At 40.5% G+C, this 21,023-nt stretch overlaps 1 long non-coding RNA gene across 1 annotated transcript in view; it reads left to right on the top strand.

Moving 5' to 3' along the window:
* LOC120101717 (uncharacterized) overlaps positions 1-20,534 on the top strand; it is a 52,691-nt gene extending 32,157 nt beyond the window's left edge. The window contains exon 3 of the long non-coding RNA XR_005502512.2: positions 473-20,534. This is a non-coding gene — a long non-coding RNA (uncharacterized LOC120101717). The remainder of the gene's footprint in view (positions 1-472) is intronic.
* Positions 20,535-21,023: the final 489 nt, after the last annotated feature.

Here is a 21,023-nt window from a genome sequence, read left to right as displayed (position 1 = left end):
TTTTGACTTGATATTATGGGAGGTCACATGAGATTGAAAGTTAACAAAGCATGTTCTCTTTGTAACTAACAACTCAACAGGCTCAAAGAATAGCTTTATTTTCTCCTGACTAGATCTCTGTGGCTAATTTTTCCTAAGAATTCATCCCTCATCTGCAGCACAATTTGTCAAGAGTCTCAGCAAAAAGACTCTTCCTCTTTCTCTGAGATGAGTGAGAACTTAACCTACTGTGACCAATGTGTGTGGGAGAAGAGATGCCGAATAGGTCCAGGCTCACCGTAGCTTGTATGGTGGTGTCTGGTTATGGCCCACCAGACCCTTTAGTCTTGAGTCATTCTGTCTGAGAACATCTGTGCCATGCTCTTGAATTCCAAGCTTCCAGGGAGGTATTTCACACAAAGCTTCTCACTAGGTTGCACTATCGTCTTCCAGGTGAATGAATGTGTTACCTACCAAGAATTTTGCTGTCTAGGTGAATGCAGTCCCTGTCAACCTGACCAAATTGCATGAGACACAAGTGAAAGCCATTGAGCCAAGAAGCCCCCCAGGACTAATGAGAGAAAAGAAGTTGTGTTATTGTATATGTTCTGGAGTGTTTTTTTTAAATACAGCAAAGGATACTGAGCAATAACGATCATGGACATCATGAGATCAATTCGAGGATGGACATTCATGTTGAGTGAGTGATTGCATGCCAAATCTCCTTCTCCCAGGGAGACCTGGAACCCTTCCTATCTGCCACCCATTTCACAGGCCAAAGGACTGGTGAGTCGCTGGTGAGCATGACCTCAGACACATGTCATTATGAGTGAGTGCTTGCCCACCTTCATCTCAATGCTGCTTTTTTAAAATCATTTATTTACTTTATGTACATTGGCGTTTTGTCTGCATGTATGTTTGTGTGAGGATAATGGATCCTCTGCAACTGGAGTTACAGAGAGTTGTGAACTGCCATGTGGGTGCTGGAAATCGAACCCAGGTCCTCTGCTCTTGACCACTGAACTATCTCTCCACCCTCTACCCTCATTTCTACCCATGCTACTCTCTTCTATTTGTCTCCTCAGTTCTCATAAGTAATTTTCTTTATGTTTATAATCAAACTTCTCTCTTGAACATAGTTCCCTATATTCTTTCTCCCTCTTCAGTCCCCACTTATTGTTAAAGTGTTCCCCATACTAATGCTCCCATACTCCCTCTCTGCCCACAGGACTGACAACTTCCTCTCTGAGGCTCTCATTCAGTGTTGGATGGCTAATGTTTTTGCCTGCCTGGCCTCCCTTGAGTTTTATTTTGGTACTATGGAGAAGTCAACCTTTACTCAAGCTCTGGGGATAGACATTCTCCCAGAGAAAACTCCCATAAATCAAAGATACATCAGATGATCATACCCAGAACTTTGTCCTGAATGTTCTAGTGTTTGATCTGGCATTGTTAGAAGATGATTATTACTGAGTGTAGACACCAAGAGTGTAGATGCCAATGTTTGCCTGTTGCCTGGCACTGAGGACCTGAATGCCTTACATGTACTGTGTTCCCAAGCCTGCTTATTTATTGATTATTGTGTGTCTGCCTTTTGTTTTATAAACAGTTATTCCCTGGAGGAGAGTATTTTTCATACCCTCTACCAGTTTTTCTCTCTCAAAGTCTCTTTTCTTTTCATAAACAAATTATTTTTAAATTAAAATCTTCTGGGCCTTGCATATGCTCAGTCATTCCCATGTGGCTGTCTTGCCCTGGCTGGTGGACTGTGGAACTGTAGGGAGACTGCGTGTTTTCACCATGGCTCTCTGTGTGCCAAGTTGGAACTCAGCCCTCACAGAAGGTTGACAGGCACTTCTGGAAGAAAACAACATTTTGTTAGTGCCCAGACTTTCTTGCTGGGTTTACAGTGCTGGTTGTACGAAGTCTAGTATTAACATGGCATACCCTTGGAACTATGATTGGAGGAATATTCTAGAAATCTAATAGAGTTGGCTTATAGAAAATATCATGATCCTAGGTTGAAATTAAGTTGGAGGAGGAAATAGGAGTTCAAGGGTGTGGGGAACAAGTGTCTGCGGCCTTAACTTCTACATGTATAGCTTAAGCTTCCTTATCCTGGAAAATCAAGGTCAGATATTCTCAAGAATATGCACCTGCCTTGTTTATTTGTTTGTTTGTTTTTCTCAAGATAGTTTTTATTCTGTAGCCCAGGCTGGTTAGAACTCACAGGCCTCAATTCATGGCAATTCCCTTGCTTACATAAATGAGTCACCACATTTTGCTTAACACTGTCAAGCATGATGTTATTAGAGGAAAATTCCACACTATAAATTTTGTCTTATTTAGAGTTGGTCCTATTTCCAAAATTTCTCACATACATGTAAACATTCCAAACTCCCAAAATATCAGAAGTCTCAAACACTCCTAGTCCCAAGTATTTAGGATAGGGATACTCAGTTCATCCCTCCCCATTGTCTGTTTGTATCTGCCTGTCTATGATTTGCCACTGCCATAAGTACAGAAGGAAGATCTATGGTGTCTCTGAGTCAGTTGACTGTAGGAAGAAAAGCCAGTGGTGAAGGGTGACAGGGGCAAATCTAAGGTTTGTAAACATGGTATCTGCTTTGTTGTCCCACTGGACATTCCTTTCTTGTCATGCCTGTGCATGTTGGTGGCTTCCATTTTCCAAGACCAGAGAAAGCCCAAATGCCTTTGCCAGTCTGGGAATGTATTTGTGGTACAGGGGTTGGGTAGACAGATGAGTACAGAGGAGATGCCTGAAGAAGCTACGAACCATGGACAATAAAAAGCTACGGGATAAAGACTTTCGGTCTTTTCAGTCGTGGTGGCATGTTCTATGCAATCTCCCAGCAACCCCTCAGTGAAGCTGAGTTCCTTCATCGAGCTGCCTCACCATTCCAGTCTCTCTCTTATTTGTGCTTTGTACCGAGATCATTGTCTTGGGTGTTTTTCCATTTAACAGCTTCTTAAACTATATTAACTTACTACACTTTTCAACTGATTTATTTTTGGCACAGTCCTAATATGTAGGTGTGTGCAATAGGTACACAAGCCGAACAGTGACAATAAATCTAAAGAAGTTGTTATAAAGCAATATTTGTTACACAAGTAAATTTATTATTTATTAATGGTGAAGGCAAATTTTCATGCTAGTGATAGAAGTGTTTATTTTTATATAAAGAATGAAATCTTGGCTGAATATTTGATGCTGCAGGATGCATAGAGCATCTTCAATATTTTTCAGAGTTGACTGATATTTTGATTTTATAATAGTCTGTGCCAATAACTCTGCTTTGCATGAATCTCTAGCACAGAATGGCAGAAGGGTGTTAGGTGCTGCTTCAGAAGTTGCTGGAAATTCTGTTTCACTCCTAAGCCAAAATCCATTGATTGATTTTTTTCTTTCATGAGACTGAAGTTAGCAATTCAAATAGTAATTTTAAAATCAAACATCCTAACACAATTGAACTCAATGTTGTATTAATTTGATACGTGCTGAGGAATGACTATAGAAAATATTAAAAGCTGTTATTTTCCAAAATTAAACCATTGAGTTTCTACAAGAGCAGAAGCCTTTGTAGGTACAATAAAACAATGCAATTGGTAACATACAAAATAGTCTTAAATCTGAGCCACGGTGTCCGAAGCACATTCTCAGGTGTGGGGCATGTACAGTGTAGAGCAGAGTGGACATGTTGCATGTTCAGAACCAACAGTAGAGAGAAGGCCCATGATAGGACATGGTCATGCACTACTGGAAACATGTTAGCTTCACAATGCATTTGACTGTGGGTCATTGCATGCTCACAAACTTTTAATTCTTATCACATTTCTAGACCATCAAACTGGTCATGTCGCTCATCTAAGAATCTATGGTTTAGGAGAGACCCCAATTCAAGAAGAAGGTTCTCAAACTGCAGAGCCAATCACTGGCAAGAGTGGTGTGGTGTTTATTATAGTTAGAAAATAGGTGACAATGTTCTCAGGACACAAGTTATGCCTAATGATTCCCTCCCCCTCTCTCTACTCCTCTCCCTCCCTCCCTTTGTCTCTCTCTGTCTCTGTCTCTGTCTCTGTCTCTGTCTCTGTCTCTCTCTCTCTCTCTCTCTCTCTCTGTGTGTGTGTGTGTGTGTGTGTGTGTGTGTGTGTGTGTGTTTGTCTTGGTAGGTTTGAGATTGGAATACTGTCAGAATTACTTTGGACTGGAAGATGAATGATAGAAACCAGTCTAGATTCACCCTTGAAATAAACAAAACTGAGCCTTCTACATCAAACCGTTTTCTGCAAAAGTCCTGACTGACCTCCCCCAGCTGCCGTAGTAAGAACACATTAGTTGATAGCACAAAGCATTTTCAGCTCTTGGAAAAGGAAATGATGTCGATGTTCAGACACTTAGTTTCTTTACTTATTAAGGGATCTTTTTGGTTTTAATAGTGCAGTGGTTTTGATATCCAGTTCTGAAATGGCAGCATTATGAGCTGAGCTATGGCCATGAATCGTGCTGATTTTCAAACAGCTATGCTTATTACAAATTCACCAACATAAAAAGTGCCACAGTGATGAACTCGTGTGTCCTGAGCTATGAAATCATGAAAATTTAATGGTTGCACTTTTGTTGCCCCGAATCCTGTTTCCATTGTTGCTGCTTCGTTCCTGTTTAACATGCTTGAAGCATTCCACAATCTAGCAACCTGATCCTTTCAAGACAGCTTGTCTTTCACTGTGTCCAGAGCTGGGACCAAGGGCTTTGATCTTTCCTGCATCCACTCTACAAACTGGCAATGAATTCTCTTACATAGCTGACAGGCTGTAGTGAAATACCAACAGTGGCAGTGATGTTTTAGTTGGAGCTGGGAAAAGGGTATGGCTTTGGACTCAGATTAAGGATTTCACACTAAGATTTAAAACACAAAACAAACAGCATTTTTGAATTCTTCCAAAGTGATTCTTGTGAATGGGTTCAAACTTATAAGAAGCATATATGTGTATAAGAAATATATATATGTATACGATGTATATGCACACATATATGTGTATGTGCATGTGTGTATATATACATATATATTGCTATGTTTGCACTATGATATATGATTTTTCCATTTATATCTTGGGCAGCTTAGGAAAATTGTGACTACTCATCAGAATCATTTTTTGCAGATTAGTTAATGACTTTAGAGATACAAAGTGACTTAAGGTCACATCCCTTAGGAACAGAGTTGGCTTTGCTGTTAGTCCTGTCCTTGTGGTTGTGTCTTACTCTTATGTAGGTATTAGGTTCTTCATCAGCATATTTGTCTGAATCTAACTTTCCCTACCACTGAACACCATTTTTCAGGAAAACATAATCCCATGGAAGCCCCTACCAACACTATGATACTGCCATGGGTTGTAGAAATGTGTGCCTATTCCAATTATTATGTAATCTTTAATTTCATCGTTGTTATCGGAGGATGAATTTACCTACTTATCTACATCTAAGATCATGAATCATTTTGTGGATGATTCTTTTGAGACCTCCTTTCAGGAACCACAGAGATCTTCACCATGGGTGTTCCCAGCAGGTCATACCTTAAGCTGGGTGGCTTCCAGAGAGAATGTTTCTGAGACACAGATGAACACAAACTTGGCTTACTTCTCCAGATTTAAATGGTGAGCCATTATGCCAGGTGTGGCGGTATACACTTTCAATCCCAGCACGTGGTAGGCAGAGGTAGGCACAGATCTCTGAGTTCAAAGCCAGCCTCGTCTGCAGTCTGGACAGTCAGACCTATATAGAGAAACCCCATCTCAAAACAAAACAAAACAAAACAAACAAAAAAGGTGGCTTGTATACTGCTTTCTTTGGAGTCATTGAAGGCTTGCTGTGTATTTTTCCCAGACCTGCATGCTAGGGCTTCATGAAGCTCCACAATCACTGTGTAATTCTGCACATTTAAAGAAGCCCGGGTTGGGGATTTAGCTCAGTGGTAGAGCGCTTGCCTAGCAAACGCAAGGCCCTGGGTTCGATCCCCAGCTCCGAAAAAAAAAAAAAAAAGAAAAAAAAAGTGTAGGTAAAGAAGCCCGACACAGCCACAACACTCACTTCCTAAGCTCAAAGGAGCCCACTGGGCCACAGCTCTTCCTGGAAACCATTCAAGCTTTCTTTCCTTTGCTTTGTCACTACTGAGACTCCTTCTCTGTGCCGTGTCTAACTGGGACTCCAGGCTTTCTTTTATCTGTTTGTGACGTTTATCTCTTGAAATGTTGTCTCTGAATCATTTTTCTGGGCACACTCAATCAGCACCATATTGTAAGAAGAGTCTTCCTTTTGTCAGGTCATTTTTCCACAGGTAAATTCCTCTGGAGTCAGGGGAGCTGGATTGTGCTATGCACCTTCCCTACTTGGGTTTAGATGAGTCTTGCACCCTCTTCACTGGCTCTCTGGTGAGAAGTAGGCGATAGTGACAGACACACTGCCTTATGCTTCCTGGGCCATTTGGGTTTGTTTAGCTACTAATACTTTCCATATGCAATTGTCTAGTACCTTGTAAAAGTTTGCCATGAACCTAATGGCTGGAATCAGGATAAATCATTTTCTATTTTTGTGTTTCAGTCTGGGTATATGTGAGCTGGTTTCTTGGCTCTAGGTCTTACAGGAGTGTAGAGCTGCTAAAGTGTTGGACAGGGCTGGGATTTTTATCTGAGCCTCATGATCCTGGCTCATGGAAGAATTTATTTCTTTGTGGTTCTGTCACTGATCATCTGTTCTTTCTCCCCTTTGGTGCTAGGTATTAAATCCAAGATTATCAGGTCTGGGTGCTCTGCTACAGTGCTAGACTCTAGACTCTAGCTGTAACTCCTTGGCCATGCCCATCCCTTCTTACTTTACCCCCTGTCACTGTCTCCTGTATGTGGCCTCTAGTTCTAGTTTATAGCATGCCTGATTCCTTTTTCTCAGCCAAGCAGGAGAATATCTCTTGGCTGATTCCCCTTATAAAGACTGAATCAGTTTGACAAAGGTAATCTCTTTAAGGTTAACTCAGCATCTCCAGGAGGCAAGGGGATGACTTTTTTGTTCTTTTGGTTTTTCCTGGTGTCATACTTGATGTGTCTCAACAGAAAGGTAGCCTTAGTGTTCCTGGATCACATGCTATATGTTTAATTAGGAACCTGATATCCGACAGCTCTGGTTAATAGTACCGTGAGTTCTGATCATCAGTCGTTGGGTCTCATTGGACTCACAGACGTCGGGTCTCATTGGATTTAGCCCTTGGCTTAGCAATCGTGACTGGTCCTTAATCATCTAAAACTGAAATTCTCACAGATCCAGACTGTTCTTCCATTGCTGCAAACAAAGACTCTGGCTTTACAGCATGGATATACAAAGGTGATCTCAGCTCAGATGGCCTTTTTCAATAAACTTTCGGCCAATACTGACTCGCCTTGATTTATGAAAACCTCTTCGTTCTGAAGGTCCTTGATGCAAACAGTTCCTGAATCTTCGGGGAATTCTCTGATATGTCTCATGTTCTCCTTGGCTCAAGATTCAGACTTCAACATTTAATCAACACCAGCCCATCTGCTTTTGAGATTATAACACTTTGTTTCTGTCAAGTTTCCTACTTTTCTTACTGTTGCTATAGAAGAGTTTGAGGAAGAAATCTAAAAGATTATGCTCAATGTGTCATTTTACTCCATTAAAGTGTATGCATTTAAGAGGTGCAACATGATGTTTTGATAGACATATGCTCAGTGGATGACTACTACAGTCAAACATTAACATATCCTACGTGTCATCTTCAACCAGAAGCCAGTTAATGCCATTATTTGAATGTTAGGAATCTCTGAGTGAAAAACAGGCATCCCAGTCGGGAAGACAGTGAAGTCACTGGGTATTCTATGATACAGCTTTGGCAAGGCCTAAGAACATAATCTTGAGACTGTGCAGTAAACCATTGGAATGGGTAGACATGAGTTAGATTTCTTCATGATACAACAATTTTTCAGGAGTTATGAATTGATTAAAACAACTCTACTCCCTCAGTGAACTGGATTAAAGGTTGAAGCACACACAAGACATGAATGGGACTCGAAGATGAACAGCTCCTTCTCATTGCACAAATAGCATGTGATGTTTTAAGTTGAGTCCTTCCTGTTGGGGCAGCTATAAACCTGTAATTAGCAGAGTTAGTAAACTAGAGACCACAGTCATTTGGGAGATGGGCCTCTAAGCATGCCTGTGTGGGGGATTGCCTTGATAAGCTTAACTCCTCTGGGAAGACCCATCATAACTGTGAGAGATCCTGGATTGCATAGAGAAAAGGAGCTGAATCTTAGCAGGCATTCCTTCATTGCTCTCTGTTTGCTGACTGTATATGATGTGACCAGATGCTACAAGATCTTGCCGCCTTGGCTCTCTACCATGAGGGATTGAACTTTAAACTGTGAGCCAAAATAAACTCTTTCTACCTTAAAAAGGTCTCTGGTGCAAACATATGACTTACCTTACCGTCACTGTGTAGGCAGTAGGATGGGGTTCATGGTAGGCTTTTGACCAAGACATCCAAATCTTGAGCCTTACCTTTCAGATCCATAGTCCTAAAAGAATTGCAGCACAGCATTTGGGAGATCGCAGTATTGATCACCCATAAAAAACCCATAGTTCCTACAGACCTGGGGGCTTTATCAGTTTCAAGACTTTCTCATGGTTCCTTGTTTGAAAGACCAATATAAAATGAAGTGATCAAGCCAAAGACCAAGCCTTACTATAATGTTTTCCATCTCTTTATAGGACACAGCCTTTGAATAACACTTACTGTTGACAGATTTTTGACTAGGACTAACCTGTGCCAACATTGATGCCTGTAGTCATCTTAATGAACTTGAGAAAGCCTTTTTTTCCTTAAAGAGAATGAATTGTTAAAAGTAAAAGGAACAGGGGGAAAGAAAAAAAAAGGATAGACTTTTATTCCTAAACCTAAATGTTCCAATCTGGTAAATGTAACTATTTTTTTGTCTTCTATATTTTGTATATTCCTATGAAGAATCCCTTGGAATAAACAAGATTAGGTAATATAACAAAATTAGTATTTTAAGCTATTCGGAAGAAAATGAGTTCACTTATTTCATCTATGTATCTGTTGCATGAGAACACATATGAAACATTCATTTAAACATTTATACACACCTACAAATGTATATAGCTTAAACACGTATATGAATTAAAGCCATGTGTATGATGAGTTATGATGAGCAATGGTTATATCTAATTACATCATCTGAGCTTCCTCTCCTACCACAGCAGAGAGATAGGTGATGGGATAATGTGTGTCACCAAACTCTTCCCAAGTTCCATAGGAAGCAGACATGGGGGTACCTAGAGGTTAAAGAGAATGCAGAAATTGAAGTGCCAGTAAGACAAAGGTAACTTCAATCTGATCTCCATTAGTAACTGACTTCTGTCAACAATCAAATGATTTGAAAACAACTGCTCCCCTCTTCCCTTAAAAATTTGGTAAAGAACCACTCATTGCCTGTTTCATTTTGACATGAGCCTGTTGAGGCCTTTATTGGCTTCTGATCTATGGAAGTAAAAAGTCATTGAGTTGGGTGAGCTCAACTCAAACAACAAAACCAAATTTGTACCGATCTGTCTGACAGCAACAAAATGCTCACGTGACAATCCAAACACAAAAACTAACAGTTCCATTTTCCTTCATCTTTAAAGTCTTTTCTTTGTTTATTGGATGGCCTCCCAATATAAGACTTCAGAGTTTGCCTTTTTTCAAACATGAACTAATATATTTCTCTGGCATTTCGTTTAGCATTTGTTTCTTTGTAAGCAAAATGACTCTAATGTCTTTAGCTATTAGTTTCAAAGTTTCCTCCAATATATATGTTGGCAGTTACTTTCTTTACGATTTATTTATTTGTATCCTAAGATGTTGTTTCTTGTGCCAAGTTTGAAAACTGTATGTAAATAGATCAACAAACATGAAAATATGTGTAATGTCAAGTTACCACCAAAATGGATATAAATAAGTGAAGATTTGACTGGTCATATGGCAAAAAATGAAAAGATTGGTAACATGGAGTAGATTAAGTCCTGCTGAGTGGGAAGTGAGATATGGGACTTTAAAAATATAAGATTATGAAGCTGTGTTAGTTGGTTTTTCAACTGAGCAATAATTTGAAGAATAAAGTTATTTGGCTCATGGGAAGGTCATGGTAGAACAGGCCATGTCATGGCAATTGGGAAGGGCAGAGGGGATGCCTGTGCCAGTGTGGACTTTCCATACTCTCCCTTTCATTCTGTCTTTCCATCTGCCTCACCTCGGAAGTCCTATATGGAAAGGAAATATGATAGCATTCCCGTAAACAAAAACGTGATTTCTGCATAGCCTGGAGATGTGCACCAAGGAAAAGAGGTCTCTTCTGGTAATGTTTGAGGTCATAAGACATTGGAACTAAATGGCCAAGAAAGCATACTGGACCTGACAAGACAGAAGAACATTTCAAAAGAGTAAGGCACAGGAAAGGAGCATTCGTCTTTCGTCTTTCAACATTTATGTACCAGTTTAATCTTTTACAGTGAGACTCTCTCTCATTTTTTATCCCTAAAGTTGTTTTATAAAGGGAAGATAGTTCTTTGGAGGTCTTCCAAGAGAAATCCAGATCTACTTTCACTTTTCAGAGCACAAATGAAATCAGCACATTGTTAAGCCCAAAAAGTTCAGGCAGCAGGTGGATAATTTAGTCATGGAGCTGGCTGGTTAGTTATTTCGATAATTGAATTTAGGCCATCACGGATAATGTAATCCAGTTTAATTTGCAAAAATGTCAGGCCTGGAGACAGATCAGAAGGAAAGCATTTGGTGATGGCAGAAACGTCACTGGAGAGATTTACATAGTGTTATGAGCTGTCTAAGAAGCGACCCTTTCACAGTATCACGGCTACATTGAAGAGATTTGATTAAGAGCCTTGGCAATCTGGTGTGTGCCATTAATGTTAGTGTTACATAATGCATTTTGATAATTTATTTATGAAATGTTTGATTTAGTAGTCCATTTGTCCCTTGTCAGAAGCATCTTGGAATGCCTTCATTTTTCGTTTGTTTACTTGAATAATAATTTGATTTGGGATTTCCCATTTGGCAAGTGGGTTCTGGTCCCAATAACATATACAATAGGCCTAATAGTATTCTGTTCTAAAAAATCTGTAGTTCCTGGATTTGAAAAGCAAGTTATAAGTAAAACTAACATATCCTCCATTTCCCTTCCTGGATGTATGACAGAACATCTTTATAATTATATTGATTTTTGCTCAAGTATCATTTGTGTTCCTGAGTATGTCTAGAAGGTTTGGGCATGGCTGGTGGATGTGTAAAAGAGTCCAATTGACATTTTCTTGGAGGCTTGGAAGAAAATTGGCCATAAAGGGCTGTGAGTATTAGGTGACATGAGAGAGAAGTAGACATTATAAGTGTATATGGTGGCTGGAATTCAAACTTGATGTGTATCTAATAGACCCATGGATGACTGACATAAAAAAGACTAAAGGCCTAGATCTTAAAGAGACATTATGTTACTGGGGACTACTTTAATTTTCAGGTAGCTTTGTACCTGTGATCTACTTGTGTTGTAGAGCAAAAGATCCCATTGATTCAATGCCAGAGGACAGTGGCTCTTGAAACATTTACATCCATTGACTAGAGTTGTTGAAGTTTTGATACAAGCTGAGTACCACTCCAATATTATGAGATCAATTTGCATGGAGCTGATGATAATTTGTTAAACTCGTGCTGCCCAAGGAGCTCTAGATCAGGACTTTCTATTGAAACAAGTCTTTTCTGTGGTTTCTTTTTATAAAAACCATGTATCAATGAGGTAGAGTATGGATGTTGGTAGAAGTCTCACCATAGCAATAAGTCCTGGATCCATTCTTCCTCGCAAAATCTTACTCTTAGAGTGCTCATTTAATATTTATTACTCAATAGTATTTGTATATATTACTTCCCAGGGGAGATAGATAGTAGATAAAAAGAAATAGAAGTGAAGCTCTTATATATGGAAAAATTTAAGTGTACCAAAAAACTTTGTTGGTTGACACTGGAATATAACCTAATGAAGAGCAATCACAGCTCCAAGTGGATTATCATTATTGCCAATTTCAAACCAAGGAAGTAGAAGTGTTAATTAAACCAATGACTGCTCTGTGTCTAATATCTCTTCTTTTCCCACCCATATACTTAGCAGATAGTATTTTCACCCTGCACTTATTTTGTTGTTTTTAATTTTTTCCAGCATATGTTGGGACCTTGATAACACAAACGGTATGTTTTCACAGATAAAAATGATAGTTTGAGGCTCTCTAATAATCAGGTGCTTCCCATGAAGATCTCTCAAGGTTTTGCAAAGCATTTAGAGTATTTCTGGTATTCTGCATTGTAGAGAGAATATCTTGTGTCTGTATGAGTGTGGCGCCTCTCAATAATAAATATGATGGCCAATTAGTTGGGTAGGAAGTGGAAGGTGGGACTTCCTGAGAGGGCGAAAGGAACTCTGGGGAGAAGAAGGAGGAAGGTCCTTTCGACAGGAGACATGAGAGGAGATGGATGTAACTATGGACCTGGGAGTTATAGCTAGTCACATGGCTGGATGGGGCTAGATGGTTGGGTTAATTAGATGAGCTGGTTGAGAGTCTTCCCAGCAAAGACCTCAGGTTTTGAAATATTAAAAGGTGTGGTTGTTTGGGGAAAAGCTTATCAAGGAATAATTGCTACTTTATCAATTTCTAACATTAATATATACAGATCACAATAACCATTTAATCTATAACACATTGTGGAGATGGGCTATTGCTTCCAACACTGTAACAAAGGTGGGGAATAATTCATAATTCCCTCCCAAATTTAATGTACCTAGGCCTGAACTGTTCTTTCTGGAACAAGCAGGGGACTACATATTCATCCCAGAGTTTTGGTGTGTGATATTTATATGAAACAAGAGAAGTGTCCAGGAATTCTTACATAGGACTCGCTGACTCAGATGTTCTGGCCCCAGTGGAAGCAGTAAAAGGAGCTAGATCATTTATTTCACAGGGTCATATTTATTTTGGCAATAGGTTACACGTCTAAGGATGCTGCAAGCCCATAAGGGTCTCTTTGCAAAGCTTTCCAGGAGGAGATGCTATCAGAAATACAGACTGTGCCCTGTAAGAGCTCATAACCCTGGCTATGAGTGGTTATGCAGCTGTATTTCAGTAAGTCTCTGAGTCATCACCCAAGCTTTACTTCTGGAACATCTGGGATGCCTATGATAGTCAGGTCACTCTGCAAATAAATGTAGTAGGAATCCCTGGGGTGGACCTGGACAACTGTATTTTTCCTCCAGTTCCCTTGAGTGGTCAGCAGTCTAACAAATGCTTAGAATGACTAGTTCAGTCTCTGCTCTTCCAAATGTGGTCTTTGGACCAGTAATATTATCCTCACCCAGGGACTTAATAGGAGTGACGTATCATTGCTTTATTTCAGACCTGCTGAATCTGAATCTGCATTTTTGACAAGATCCTCATAACTCTCTCGTGCAGAGAACGTTTCCAGATGAGTTGAGCACAGTATGGTGGCTTACAACTATTTTTCCAGACCATAGTGGGCTGAAATAACAGGTTTTTCAAAATTCTGGTGTCAGCCTGGGCTACACAGTTTCTAGGCAAGACTAAGCTATAGAGTCAGACCCTATTTCACTATCACAAAAGGAAACTTCTATTATGATTAATCTTCATTTGTTGTTAACTGGATTTAAAATCACCAGGGATATGGTGAGGCATACCTTTGGGTATGTCTAAGAAGGCTTTTCCAGAGAAGATTAACTAAGGTGTTAAAATCCACTCTAAATGGGAATAACATCATTCCATGGACTAGATACCTTGACACATGAAAAGGGGAACTGTCTGCTTCCTGATTTGCCATGTGTGAACTGTGTTGCTCTATCACTGAGGACTGAACCCTCTGAGGCCAGGGGCTAAGACAAACTCTTCCTCCTTTGAGTTCTGCTGGGATTTTGACCCAGAGAGGTAGTTACTGGCTACCACAGTAACTGGGCCACCTAATGAGGTTTCTGAGATAGGAGAAGGCAATCTTTCTTTTCCATTTTAAAGTGACAAAGAAATGTTTCCCACATTACATATCTGTACAATTTGTTTCAAATGTCATTAACATGTATTTGCAGTTTAGAGATGACTACCTAATAATTTTGTAGGCAAAATGTGATTCAAAACTATAGTCAAGACAATGCTCAGGACAAATAATAAGGATTGGAGATTGGCCTATCAATGTCCTTGGAGGTATTTCACAAATAGGACCCCAGGAGGAAAAGGTGGTTGTCTGACTGCTTTTCTTTTGATAAAGGCCTATATCTACTGGGAGATACATTATTTCTGCAAGAGGCATTTAGAATGGGAAAGGTTGATGGGGATGGAAAACAATAAATGCAAGCTTTGACACTTGTGGGAACACAAATACTGACAAAGGCGAAGTGTATTTTCAAAGCAAGGGAAATATTCACTCTGTGGGTAGATGGAATTTACATAAAACTTGATCAAATACACACTCCCATCCAAAGTTTAACACGGAAGCATGGCCTTTTTATATGGAGCGTTGGTCCTTTGAGATAACAGAAAAGAGGGGTCAGCAGCTGCAGAGAATGGGCATAAATATTAAACACCCAGATGCAAGGAGCTCTAGGCTGGAGAGAGAAATCTCTTGTTGAACTCTGACGTGCTGGCTTCCCTCCTGGCTGTTTCCTTTACCAAAAGTAGCAGAAACATGGAGTCTGTAGAAAGATCTTCAAAAAGATAGATTTGAACACAGATTGACTGGCCTTCTCTAATAGGACAGATTTTTTTTCCTGTAAGTCATTGAAAACCTTAGTGGACAATGTCATGTCTACATTAAGATCCACAATCAGCCTGGCTGTATGTCTGAAGCATCAGCAGTGTCTTTCTCTCTTTCATCTCCTGCTCGCCACTTGCTCATTCCCTCAATCCTTATGCTATTGGTAGTCTTCTATCAGAACCAGCATCAGAAAAGCGATTTCCTTATTTCACTGTTGCAGGATGCCCATGAATGTTTTAGTGGATACTTAGGGTAATTTCCCTTCATTTAATTGGTGTCAGCTTGCCCAGTAACAAGAGAAACTATGCCAAGATTGTTCCCAACAGTTCTGATTTGATCAGACCTGCGCAACATCCAGCATCCTGATGCTCGTTTACAATGTGCTGGCCTTCCCACTGCCACACCATGACGGGTCTGCTTGGTTTTACGGGTAGTATTTGACTTGTCCTTAGATAAAGGTCAAGGGTAATTTATCCACGAGGCATCAACATCTTATTAAACTTTCTAAGCTGGTTGGGATGTGCCAGACTTAACCCACAACTTTTTGTCTCTGTCACAGAGAAAAAGCAGCTGATTGGTCCCCATTCTGTGCCCTGATCTCCAACCTGCCTGCCTGTAATGACCTCTGCTCTGTGTTGCCTCTGTCTTGACCTAGAGTTCCACTTTTCTGTATTACTAACAGTGCTGTGAAGGTCACGTCATCAACTTGATGTTAAATTTACAGACCTGTTTTGTCTAAATTGAATTCGTTTCCAACATTTAGAGATCAGGAGACTTCACAGAAGGACACATGTTGCCTGCATTCTGGGAGGTCTGGCACCAAGGACAACCAGACAGGTACCTCGCATAACTGTTCTCACCAAGGCTTCACCCAGAAGCTGATGGAAACAGATGTAGGGACTCACAGCCAAATATCTTGTGCAAAAGGCAGAGGTAGGATTGGAGGATTTAGAGAGGTCAAGGAGACATAAAAACCAACTAACCTGAGAAGATAGGGGCTCACAGAGACTAAAGAGTATGCATGTGATGGATTTACCGCCCCCCCCCCCCAACGTATGTAGCAGATGTGCAGCTTGGTCTTCATGAGGAACCACCAACAACTGGAGCAGGGGCTGTCTCTGACTCTGTTGTCTGCCTCTGAGCTGCCTTGCTTAGGTTCAATTGGAGAAGAAGCATTTATTCTTGCAACTTGATAAGCCAAGGCCTGTGGATATCCATGAGAAGCCTCCCTTTCTCCTCAGAGAAAGGGTAGGTGAGAGGGAGGGTCTGGGAGGAGAGGAGGAAGGAAAACTGTGATTGGAATGTAAAGTAAATAAATCCATTTTTAAAAAAGAAAACACATATTTCTATTTTCTTATTAAAACAAAAATAGAGCAAGGCAGACTATCTAGCCATCTGGGCTAGGTTGACAGAAATGACTGGGTCTAGGAAGTCTCCATGGGCCTGATACCCTTTCCTTCCCCTTGGCCCATCCCCTTGTACCTTTCAGAGGATTGGTAGACAACTTTATCTTATCTTCTTCACTTACTCTCTTTTCTTGGCATGCCAGCATTTCTGTTTAATTCAGTATAATATTTCAATTGTCATATAGCCCGAGTATCCTATCTATAAAGCACTTAGAATGAGGAGTGCTTCTGGTTTTCTGTATTGGATTTTTAATTTTGCTTCTGGTCTTAGAATATTTCCTCATATATACTAAGATATCTTGGGGGCAGGACACACATCTAGGAATGAAGTTCCTATGTATTTAATATATCCCAGGTACACATAGCTGCAAGGTGATTTCATACAGTGGTTGTAGTGGGATTTGGTTCTGATGAGCTGTCAGTGGGGTCAGATATGGGATTTTCACTTTGGCATCAGGTCAGTCAGTAGTGGTTAACGTTTCCATTTGTGCAGCATTTCAATTTTGCATTTTCTGTTTACAGATACCCAACCTTATTGTTGTCATTTGGAGAAGTATTAATTAGTAACTTTCTAATAATTCTGAGTGGTCCTTAGAGTGCATGATCCTTTTTTCTTTTCATGAAATTTCTGTCTGCATCTCTCTCCTTTTTCAAATACAAATGTAACAACTATTACTTTGTACCGTGGGCCTATTTATTTTATACTGCAGTACATCAAAATTCTTCAAAATTCTGTTCTTGCTCTCTGCTGTTCCTGTAGAAGGCAGCATGTCTGGGAACTGTCTGCTTGATTGGAAGATGATCTAAGTTTGAGGGCATGGTGGAAGTTGAGTTCTTCCATAAAGGATTTATGCCTCTTCCTCCTCTGAGCCGGGGTATACCTACTTTGGGATTATGGAAATCAAATTACTTCTTGTGGTTTCTTGGACTACAGAGCTGTTCCTGATACTGGTGAATTAATTAAGGATATGAAGAGTTGCATGGAGTCACCTTCAGACACATGCTAATCCCTCATGCTCCTGGCCCTTGACAATGCTTTGGAATCTCATCACCAGAGATAAACAATGTTCTTTAATCATGGATCAGAGAGTGGGATCAGAGGAGGAGGTTAACACCTGTCAGTGTTGTTTTGTAATAATGTTATGATTTGTTATTTGTTTGGGTGAAGGCTAGTGTCTTACTTACGGTTATTATGGCTGGGATGAAACACTGTGACCAAAAACAACTTGGGGAAGAAAGGGTTTATTTGACTTACATATCACAGTCTGTCCAAGGAAGCCCATACAGAAGCTCAAACTGTGCAGGAGCCTTGAAGCAGGAGCTGATGAGTAAGTCATGGAGGAGTGCTGCTTATTGGCTTGCCCCAATAGTTTGCTCATTGAGTTTTTAATAAAGTTCAAGACTACCTGCCCTAACGTGTCCCCACCCACAACTGGCTGGGCCCTCCCTCTTCAATCACTAATTAAGAAAATTACCCATAGTCTTGTCTATCTACAACCTAAGACATGGAAACATTTTCTCAATTGAGGTTCCCTCTTCTCATATGACATTCCCTTGTGTCAGGTTGACATAAAACTAGCCAGTACAGATGGAGAAATGACATCGATTTCAATGTACAAGGCTGCTCATATAGTTAAAATGATCTATGAGACAACTTCACCAAAAATCTAATACCAATATGCAAGCATTTATATATGCAGTGATGATCTCTCTCTCTCTGTCTCTCTCTCTCTCTGTCTCTCTCTGTCTCTCTCTCTCTCTCTCTCTCTCTCTCTCTCTCTCTCTCTCTCTCTCTCTCTCCAGTCCTTGTTAGGAATCTGGAATCAAAGCCATTCTGTGGGACCTGGCCTTGGGTAGAGAAAACACCCATGGCCGACAGCCTCCTGTCTCCTTCTAAAATGAATGCTTCTGACTGATACTGTGTTAAATTCTTTGTGATAAAACTGTTGTGGGAGGATCAACTGAATCTTGTTTCCTTTTAGTGGAATGCCCAAGATGACTGGCATACAAACCACACAGTATGGACTCCTACTTGTTTTCCACCAGAACTGAGGTTCTGTTGTCTGCCTCCCTTCAGCTACTTCCTGCTGATCAAGGAAAACAATGCACTTCATGGCTGATAAAAACCTAAAAAATCATCTCTCTTCACTTTTTATTTTCTCCGAGACATCGATGCATTCCTTTATTCAGAATTGCCATCAACAGAGGACTCATTCAGCATATCCAATCTTCTATATGATAAGAACAGAAATCCCGAAGTGAATGTATATGTTGTGTGCATATACATTTATGAATAATATATATGTACATGCATGAACATCCACCTATTTATATTTATAGCTATGCACACACACATTTTACCTATGGGTACATATGAACTTACACATGTATTCATGATGCTATAGTAATCTGGCTTTCACTCATGAGTTGTCACTGAAAGATGTGTTGCCTTCCATATCTTTTAATCTTTTACTATATCAGACTATTGGTTAGTCAATTACTATATGTCAACCACTCATTGCCTATACCACCACATATGGCCTATGAGCTGTTTTTAAAAGTAAACTTTTGCAAGAACATAGTCACACCCATATAGGCACACCATGAAGATTTGCATCAGTCATGAAGTATGTTGGTTTCCTTGGTCAGCAGAAAGTAGCTGAAGGGAGGTATAGAAGCCTCAGCCCAAGTGTAGTGGAGAAGGAAATAGGACCATGTGCTGTGTGGATCACGTGCTAATCGCCTTGGGCATTCCACTGACAGGATTTAAGATTCTGTTGTTCCTCCCACATCAGTAATACTACAAATTATTTAACTGTCTACGGCTGCCACAGTAGCATTGATAGACCAGACCTTCTGGCCTCCAAAGTCTAAAGAGCTTGCTCTTTAATCCTTTATAGAAACAGTTTAATGATCCCTGTCCTTATCGAGACTCTGATCACTACATTGCATTGGGATAAAATATTTTCTAGTGTGGCTTCTCTTTGTATTTTGTCCTCTGTGTGTGTGTGTGTGTGTGTGTGTGTGTGTGTGTGTGTGTGTGTGTGTGTTCAAGTTACTATAAAAACAGAATCTTATGAGTGGACCAGGCTTGAGTACCTAGGGTTAGATAGTACATATGAAAAGGAAGCAATAGCTACTCCTAGGTACCTATTTCATAGGCCCCTAGTGGTCTATGAAAAATATGATTAGGTTTATGATTATAGTTAAAATCCTGACCTGCATGTGATGGTCCCTTGCCATTAATATCAAGAAGCAAGGGATGTCAATCACAGATAGCTGAGCTATGCTAAGAGGGTGGGGAGACAATTTATATTGACTGTCCTTGGGGACACCATTAGGAACTGACCTGACTCTGCTCTCTCCCTACAGTATAAGTGGTTGAATTCTAGCAGAGGCCGTGGTTGCTTTCCTTCAATCAGCTAAAATACTTGGTCTTGTAGGGACTGTCTCTGTTTCACAGGGACCACAAAACAGGGCACATGCAGTATATATCATGTCACCCAGAGGACCAAGGAATGGAAATTGGAGACTTTACAGGGCACTAAAACCAGGCTTCTGTTTTTGACAGCTTGGATACCTGTTTAATTCAACTACTTGCTGGGCAGATTAGCAAAGATGTGGCTAAGTTTTTCTGGCCACAGTTGGCTTCCCCTTAAAGCTCATGAAAGACCCAGGTGATTCTGATATTTAACCACTAGGAACAATCAGACCCAGGCTTTTTTCCTGATGATTCATTTTGTTTTTAATATGAGCACATGAGTGTGGGTGTTCATAGAGCCAGAAGAGAGTATTGGATCCCCTAGAGCTAGAGATGCAAGCATTTGTGAGCCAGCCCATGTGGGTGCTGGAATTCAAACTTAGGTCATCTGCACAAGCAGCAAGTGTACTTATCTGCTGGGCTAGCTCTTCAACCCCAAGTTCTGAATCATATGGGAAGCAAGGGTTTAAAAACTGTATTTGTGAACCGGATGTAGATCTCTCCTGAGAGACACAGCCAGAATATGGCAAGTACATAGGCGAATGCCAGCAGCAAACCACTGAACTGAGAACGGGACTCCTGTTGAAGGAATCAGAGAAAGGACTGAAAGAGCTTGAAGGGGCTCGAGACCCCTTATGAACAACAATGCCAAGCAACCAGAGCTTCCAGGGACTAAGCCACTACCCAAAGACTATACATGGACTGACCCTGGACTCTGACCTCATAGGTAGCAATGAATAGCCTAGTAAGAGCACCAGTGGAAGGGGAAGCCCTGGGTCCTGCTAAGACTGAACCCCAAGTGAATGTGATTGTTGGGGGTAGGGTGGTAATGGGGATAGGAAGGGGAGGGTAACACCCATATAGAAGGGAAGGGGGAGGAGTTAGGGGGATGTTTGCCTGGAAACCGGGAAAGGTAATAACAATTGAAATGTAAATAAGAAATACCCAATTTAATAAAGATGGAGAAAAAAACCAACAAAAAAAACTGTATTTGTGAAGGATTTTGACCTGTATGTAAATCAGACTTTGTCTTGGGACTAAGTTGGCCCAGCTAGGCGACAATCAGTAACCTGTTCCCAGATTCCAAGGCTTTCTTCAGACTTGTGTCACATGACCCAGGGTCACAGTAGAACATATACTGATGGTCCCATAAAGAACCCTGTCCTAGAGGCTCAGTCAAGTGCACAGTGTGACTTCCCAAACACCCAACGAAACACTTAGGGCAGTTAGCAAACTTGGGTTTGGACACTCTCCTTGTTG

Source organism: Rattus norvegicus, chromosome 3, assembly GCF_036323735.1.
Source record: "Rattus norvegicus strain BN/NHsdMcwi chromosome 3, GRCr8, whole genome shotgun sequence".
Classification (NCBI taxonomy): domain Eukaryota; kingdom Metazoa; phylum Chordata; class Mammalia; order Rodentia; family Muridae; genus Rattus; species Rattus norvegicus.
This window is presented reverse-complemented; position numbering and strand designations above follow the sequence as displayed.